Source organism: Anser cygnoides, chromosome 2, assembly GCF_040182565.1.
Source record: "Anser cygnoides isolate HZ-2024a breed goose chromosome 2, Taihu_goose_T2T_genome, whole genome shotgun sequence".
NCBI classification, from domain to species: Eukaryota; Metazoa; Chordata; class Aves; order Anseriformes; family Anatidae; genus Anser; species Anser cygnoides.
The window spans coordinates 100,345,615-100,352,811 of NC_089874.1; the positions used below are offsets into that span (position 1 = coordinate 100,345,615).

Consider the following 7,197-nt stretch of genomic DNA (forward strand, 5'->3'; position numbering starts at 1 on the left):
GTTGTAATAAAGATTTATTGTTAACTTCAAATCCTCTGCTTTGATATACATTTATGTAAAGAAGTTGGATATTTATAAAAATTTAGAAAGAAAAAAAGTAGTTTATCACCATGATTCAGGTTATTTTAATGAGTCACCTTTCTTCCCTCAATGCGAAACCAATTTAGACTACACAGCCTAAAATTGCACATAATATGGTGCAATTAGTTACACACTGATAAGGCTATTTTGAAACAAAAGACAAAACATTCCTCCTCAAGCCCTTCTCCCCCATCTAGCTATACATAGTTTCAGAGCAGCAGGCACATCGCGCAGCCGCCTGACAATGCAGACTGGGCAGGCTAATGAGTTTTATGTAAGATTTTTTTCAGTCTAATTGCCTCATTTAGAGAATCTGTGCAGAAGGACCTCATTCATCTGCATTTGTCTGAACCTCTCTCTTTATAACCTTCCAGAAACATCACCTCTCCCTTCTGATCTCTCAGCACATTGACCAGCATTAACGAGTGAGAAATCATGAAAGCCCTTGTCTGAGCACCAGTGATACAAAGACATGAGCTGCACAGCACATCTAGTGCAGACCCAAGAAGTCTGCAGAATGTGAAAGCAACCTATCCGGGCACTAAATTATTGATGTAGATAAACTCTTGGAGGTGACTGTTTCCAAAGGATGTCAGCCTCCTTCCATACCCAAGTGTCACCTGATCAACATGGGGTAATTTGTGCCTCTCCACAACCTCATGATTGGTTTTAGCTGGCTAATACTAAACCTCTTAACCAGCTTCTGATTCTTGCTGTGACTTCAGATTTATGCATTTGAGACCACCATACATCTTATAGGAAAAGAGAAACAAATGTTGTTATTGATTCCTGGGGTTCTTCAAGCAGAGAATGCTTGGCAGAGCTGGACAAAGTGACAGAGATTCTCAACCTTCCTCTCATTTTCAGAACCAAAATTAACAATTTCTGTAGACAGTCAAAAATTTCCTTTACTTGAAAATGCAAGAAACATGGCACTTATAGAATAAAATAATCAGTTATAAAGATCAAATACTTTTTAATATAACAGTTCAACATTTTTCAGTAAATACAGAAACAACTATCAGATTAAAAATCTCATATAAAATATCAAAAGGTAAATGGCAAAATCAATTGGGAAAACAAGTATGCCTTAGTAAATCTTCACTGAGAAGGACTACTAGATTACCGACTCCTTAAATTGTTTTGTTATATTATGCTGGTGGGATGAGAAATCATCAAGCAGTTCCAACTTGTATTATTTTAAAGCAAGTGATTCAGACAGCATGTATATTAATCCTGCAGATTGTTGCATTTGAAAACCCGTGGTTTCTCAGTGAAGAGATGAGACATTTGGACACCAGCTGAATAGATGTTGCAGAATAAATAATGTTTCAGAACACAAGCCTAGTTTTCTATGAGCCTATTATTCTCAGGTGGTAAGATGATATACCAAGAAAATTGCAAGTTAAATCATCAGATAAATAAGAAACAGAACAAGTGAGATGAACCATATTGCCTTATGCACTCTGAAACTTTGATAGAACTGAATAATGGAATGAGTGACCTACTACAAGGGATCTCCATCTGTCAACAACGTCAAAGGTAACCTAACAGAACTGCAGAGAGTTTTAAATATCTATCTTCAAAAAAATGAAAATAAGGACATTACTTACTAGCATCTATTTATCCTGGTACTGTGAACATTGCTTCTGTCACAATGAAATAGCGATGTTTGCATGTTTATCTATAACATATTTTTTGATTTTTTTTCTCCACTGACAGTAACTGCTAGTATGATCTTGCAAAGATAAATCAGAAGGGAACTGTGTTTGCCAACAGAACACATTGCAGATATGTTTTCTAAACTATATTCTAGCTATTTTGTTTTATGATTCTGGTTTGTACCCACTTCCAATCAGAGCATCAATCCCATGAGATAGACCCTGGACGTTGCACAGCTTATAGTAAAGCAACAAAATAGACTGGACTAAAATGTGAAAAGCTATCAAAGGGCAATGCAGATACAGTTGAGACTGCAGAGTCCCTTAAAGTTGCTAAATAATTAGCTTACAAATGCAGATGCAACTTTACATATTTTGATTCAGAGAGTTTCATCTCTAACTTAGTTACTGTTTTGGGGCTGTGGGGAGGGAGAGGAGGTTGAAGGTCTTTCTAGGAATGTCACAGAACTGGTGTGTTGGTAGAGGTTTGGCTTTTTTTTTTTTTTTATTAAACAAAATAAAAATATGTATTTCAGGTACTGTTACATCATGCATAGATGATGCCTCACATCTGGATGTTGCCTCTAGCAATTACTTTCATAGACTGCAATGCCATTTCTGTCTTCAAACTTTGTCTCTGTTTTTCAGGTAAGCATTATCTCTTCAAAGTTATTTGTAGTCCCCTTTCTTTGCAAAAATAAACAGTTCCTCTGTTATTTTTAATTTCCAGGACATAAAAATGTATGTGTGTTTTTAATTATTATTTGTACATTTGTAACAGTGTCAATTACCGTTACTTGAAATCTCAAGGTGTTTGCTTTGAAGTCACCCTCACTTATGTTATTTAACATTTTGTTAAGTGTGTTGATATAATTACCAGAAATTATGTTTTTCATGTATTTCAAAACACTGAATATACAAAGAAAATCTTTGTGCAATCAGATGTATTCATAAGCAGTTCTGCTTCACAACGCAGGTACACAAGGTTATTCACGTGGTATGAACTACCCTACAGCAGCGTTCACAACTAAAATGTAATTACAGCTTCTAAATATATGGTTTGGAGTCTTCTCAGCCACTAGGACTGCTCCAAATAATATAAAATGTATATACCATTTCTCCAATTTAGACATTTCTACTCTTTGTACAACATGCAATACATAAAGAAGGCTTTGCCCTAGCAATCTCAGTGCATTTTTTCTTGGAGTTTTCAGTTTGGGGAAAATTTCTGATTTTAGAGCATCCTATTAGGTTTTGTGTAATTAAATCAAACAAAGAATAATTTCATTTCTTTAAATATTTCAAATTAAACAGGTACCTTTCAAACTGGATTTGTATAAAAACAAACTGAAGAAGCCATGTTTCCTCAATTATGATTTTAAGACTAAAGTTGCTTGAAGGAACTATCCACACAATATGAAAAAATAAAATAAATCAACCCTCTTTTGGTAATCTAGCGTACTGAGAAACATGGTTTCTCATATCAGCACTGATCTTCCTCAGAAATTAACTAATTTTTTTTCCTAATAGATCTTTTGGCATGCAATTAGGGGGAAAAAAAGTTGTAGCTTTAGAAAGATAGTGCTACTTGCCTTTTAAAAAATAAGATAACATTAATTACTTGCTTCTGAATATGTGTATATGCTCTTAAGTTCTATGCAAAACTAAATCACATAAATAGCTTTTAAATAGAAGGAATTTAAAATATCACTTCTTGGATAGGAATCACTATAGAAGTGAAAGAGCCCATATAAATCAGAGATACAATGTTTTTTATACAATTGGGCATAGATATAATTAGATAAATAGTTCTGAAGGATAAGTGCACATTAAAACTGTCTTCTTTTCCTCAGTTTTTTGAGAGAGGCATCATGGACTTAAAAAAAAATAAATGTTTTTCCCAGTCCTGACTAATTGTGCATTGAAAGAGCAGAAATCTCAAGGCAGCAGCTTTACTTTTATGAGATTTTTTTTTCCCAATCAGTGTAACAGGATCTCATAGTCTCAGATAATCTTTGTCAAGTACTACCATTTGAGCATGTAATCTAGAAATATCTGCCTAGATATGATAACAGCATGAATCTGAACAAAACCATTATCCCCAGTTGAGGCTTGAAGATAAATACAATATTGAAGCAAAACTTAATCCAGAACTGAAGTATACATTTTTCTGTTTGCTTACTATTTACAGTTCTTCGAAAAAAAAAAAAAAAGTTTTGTTTATTTTTGTTTTTGCTTTTCTCTTACACAAGTAAGATATATTCACTTTCTGTCCTTCAACAGATACTTTTTTTCCTAGGAATAAACCTCTCAAAACCACAGAAGGGTGAAGGCTGGAAGTGTTCAGTGTTATTATTTTTCAAAACAGCAAATTTCCTTTTTATGTTTAAGCTTTCTTCACTAGGCTTCCCTGTTTTTTCCACTACCAGGGAGGTGTCATTAGGCTGGATCTTCTATGACCTGATTGCTATGGCTTGTTTTATAGTCTGTATTTTCCAGTATTACCATAGTCTGCCATAACACATATGTAGCATTCCGTTGCATTGAAAAATTAAGGCTAAACTTCAATTTTTAGTAAGAAATTGGCTGCCCATTGTTAACTTAGAAAATGGACATATACCAATTTCTTTTCTGTCCTCAGTGAAGTGAAGAATTCATGCTAGAAGAACCCATGAGATCTGGAAAACAAAAAGATTTCAGAAGCATTTTCTCAGCAGACGTTTCATCCCCTGCATGCAAGTTCCTGTATTTTCTAGAGTGAGATTTATCCTTACACATCATGAACATCTCAAAATGGCAAGCTCTGATATGAAAAGTCATCCAGAGATGCATACCTGTGGTGGGTTAACCCCAAAACGTGAGCGAGGCATTGCTGCAGGCTGAGGGATCCCAAAAGAAGGCAAAACTCTGCTCTCACCTCCCTAATAGGGCATCCAAGCAGAGACCTGCACTACTGGTGTAATTGTAGTTTATTAGAAGTAAGTTTATTAGCAGGTATCATTTTACCTGCCTTTCTGATGATTAATATATACATACATACATATATATATATATATATACACACACACACCCTTGCTTAGCTAACCAACATGTTTGCAAGATAACGTACCCCACATTGCTGGCCAAGCTGGTGCTTTACACTGATTCCTGAATTTTTAATCTGTCCCTTGCTGTAGCCAAATCAAAACCTAAGAAAGGGTTGAATTAGTAGCAAGTGCTTCAGAACTATTTTCTTAATTTACTTCCCCCCCCCCCACTATTTTCTCTTTTCTGCTAGGCTTCAATTTTATTCCCATTGAAGTTAATGATAAAATTAAATTGATTTAATGGGGGCCAGCTCAAATTCCCAAAGAACATAAATAGAGTTCAGACTGCACATCTTCTTATCACATTTTTTAACATCATTTATGAAAAATAATTCTTTTCTGGATTCAGTCAAATACTCCTGAACACCAGTGTGCTATTACTCAATTAAGCTTGCCTGCTCAGTGACTTAAAGTTAAGCACAGATGATGGAGCATATGTGAGAAGCAGAAAGATCATAAACTTCCATGGAAGATCCTGGAATACACAACACTGGGATACTGTGAAATAATAACATTGAAATATGCCATTATCTATATTTATGCTAGCCTGTGGCATTAGAGTTATGTGTTTTCTAAGTATTATTTTATGTGAAGAAGAGTCATGATTTTGAAAAATTATAAAAATGAAACATGCCTGTAAGACAGATAAGATACAGGCAGCAATAAATAACCTATTCTGCCAAAATCAAGAATACTCAAGATAATTGCTTTCTGGATAAGCCCTAGAGACGGAAAAATGTTTCTCTAAGAGAAAAACAAGCAGTGCAGGTTGAAAAAGAAAAAGAAAAATCCTGGGAATCTGTCTGAAGAAAGCAATCCCAGACAATAAGATAAGATTGCCTCATGATTTAACACAAAGTGAAGTTTCTGCAGTTCTGAGGAGAGCGTAAATACTCCTTGATGAATTGCATTTCCTATTAGTCCTTCCAGAAATAAATTCAAAAGGATGTTGCATGTGAGTAGATGTAGCTCCATTCAAGCTGTAAGAAAATGATGAGTTCAGTTAGTGTTAAGACTGCTAATACAGTATGGGAAACACATTAAATCTAAAGGTTTGTCATTTGTTTGAGGTAAAACTTTAACAACTACAGGAAAGAAAAATACAATATTTTTACACAATTGCTTTAAAATATTTAACAAATAAATACTTGTTATATAAGTAAAATTACCCATTTTTGCACACTCTTCACTCTCTCTTACATCTGAAAAAGAGCTGTTTTTCAGGAAGTTTGAATGAAGTAAAATCATATGAGAATTATGCCATATAAAATGGAATTATTAAATATATAGAGAACTACATTTAGGACTCAAACTTATAAACAGCAAATCAATTAGAGGTGCAAACATGACATGCAGTAAAGCATTACCTGCATACTTTTCCACAGAAGTAGAATGGCTTTATTTCACTTTAAAAGAAGCCAGGATAATTCAACTGCATTTACACTGTGCATTTCATTGAAAATCCAGCAAAGCTGTTGAAAGGAAGAATTCTGATTTAAAAACCCAACTAGACAAAATTTGTGAAAACAATCACCTCGAATGGCCACACACTTTACTGTTGTATAAAGAGCACCGTGAATAAAAATCACACACTGTTCTCATATGAAATTCTAATGGATAGACCCTTGACTTACTGCACACCCCACCTAAGCTTCTGCATCAAACCAACTTACAGATAACTGATGGCACTATGCTAAATTATTGCAAAGCTCTAGTAAAATGTGTGAGGACTATTTACTCACAGGTAGAATTTGCCCCTCCAGAACCTGCTGCTGAACCATTACACTGTTGGGAATGTACAGACTGGGTCCACGTCAAGGTGCATCAACTAGAAAGAATAAAAAGAGGGAAAAAATAAAAAGTAAAAAGAACAAGAAGAAAGAACTCTGGCCTATCCAGTCTAGATAAGAAGGACCAAAGGACCTTATCAAATGACTCTGGCAAAATTGTTAAATATTGGGGTCTTCCAACCTGGGTATCAGCTTCTCATTTTAAAACTTTGATGACCATTAATCTCCAACCCAGTGATGTTAGCACTAACAAAGAAAATAAAAATAAATAAAATAAAATAAAATAAAATAAAATAATATAAAATAAAATAAAATAAAAAAGAGCCAAGTGTTGAACAATAAGATTTGGATCCAGGGGAAGACCAAGACTCAGGATAAAGAAAAGGATAAAGAAAACAGGATAAAGAAAATCTGCCAAAACAAAGTTTCTGTGCCCTCTGGAAAAGAAACTAGACCACTACCTAACTCTTTGTTTCCCAGAAAGGCTGTAGTGGGTTTACGTGGCAAGGTTTTGGTAGCAGGGGGCCATAGGGATGGCTTCTGTGAGAAGGATCTAGAAGCTGCCCCATGTTTGGTAAG

At 34.7% G+C, this 7,197-nt stretch overlaps 1 long non-coding RNA gene across 1 annotated transcript; it reads right to left on the reverse strand.

Annotated features, from left to right (window-relative positions):
- Positions 1 to 3,510: 3,510 nt before the first annotated feature.
- On the reverse strand, positions 3,511 to 6,829 carry LOC106035981 (uncharacterized). The gene is made up of 3 exons (XR_001207043.3): positions 6,571 to 6,829; positions 6,196 to 6,300; positions 3,511 to 5,808 (listed from the first exon to the last, which is right to left on the reverse strand). It is a non-coding gene; the product is annotated as an uncharacterized lncRNA (long non-coding RNA).
- Between the last annotated feature and the right edge of the window lie 368 nt (positions 6,830 to 7,197).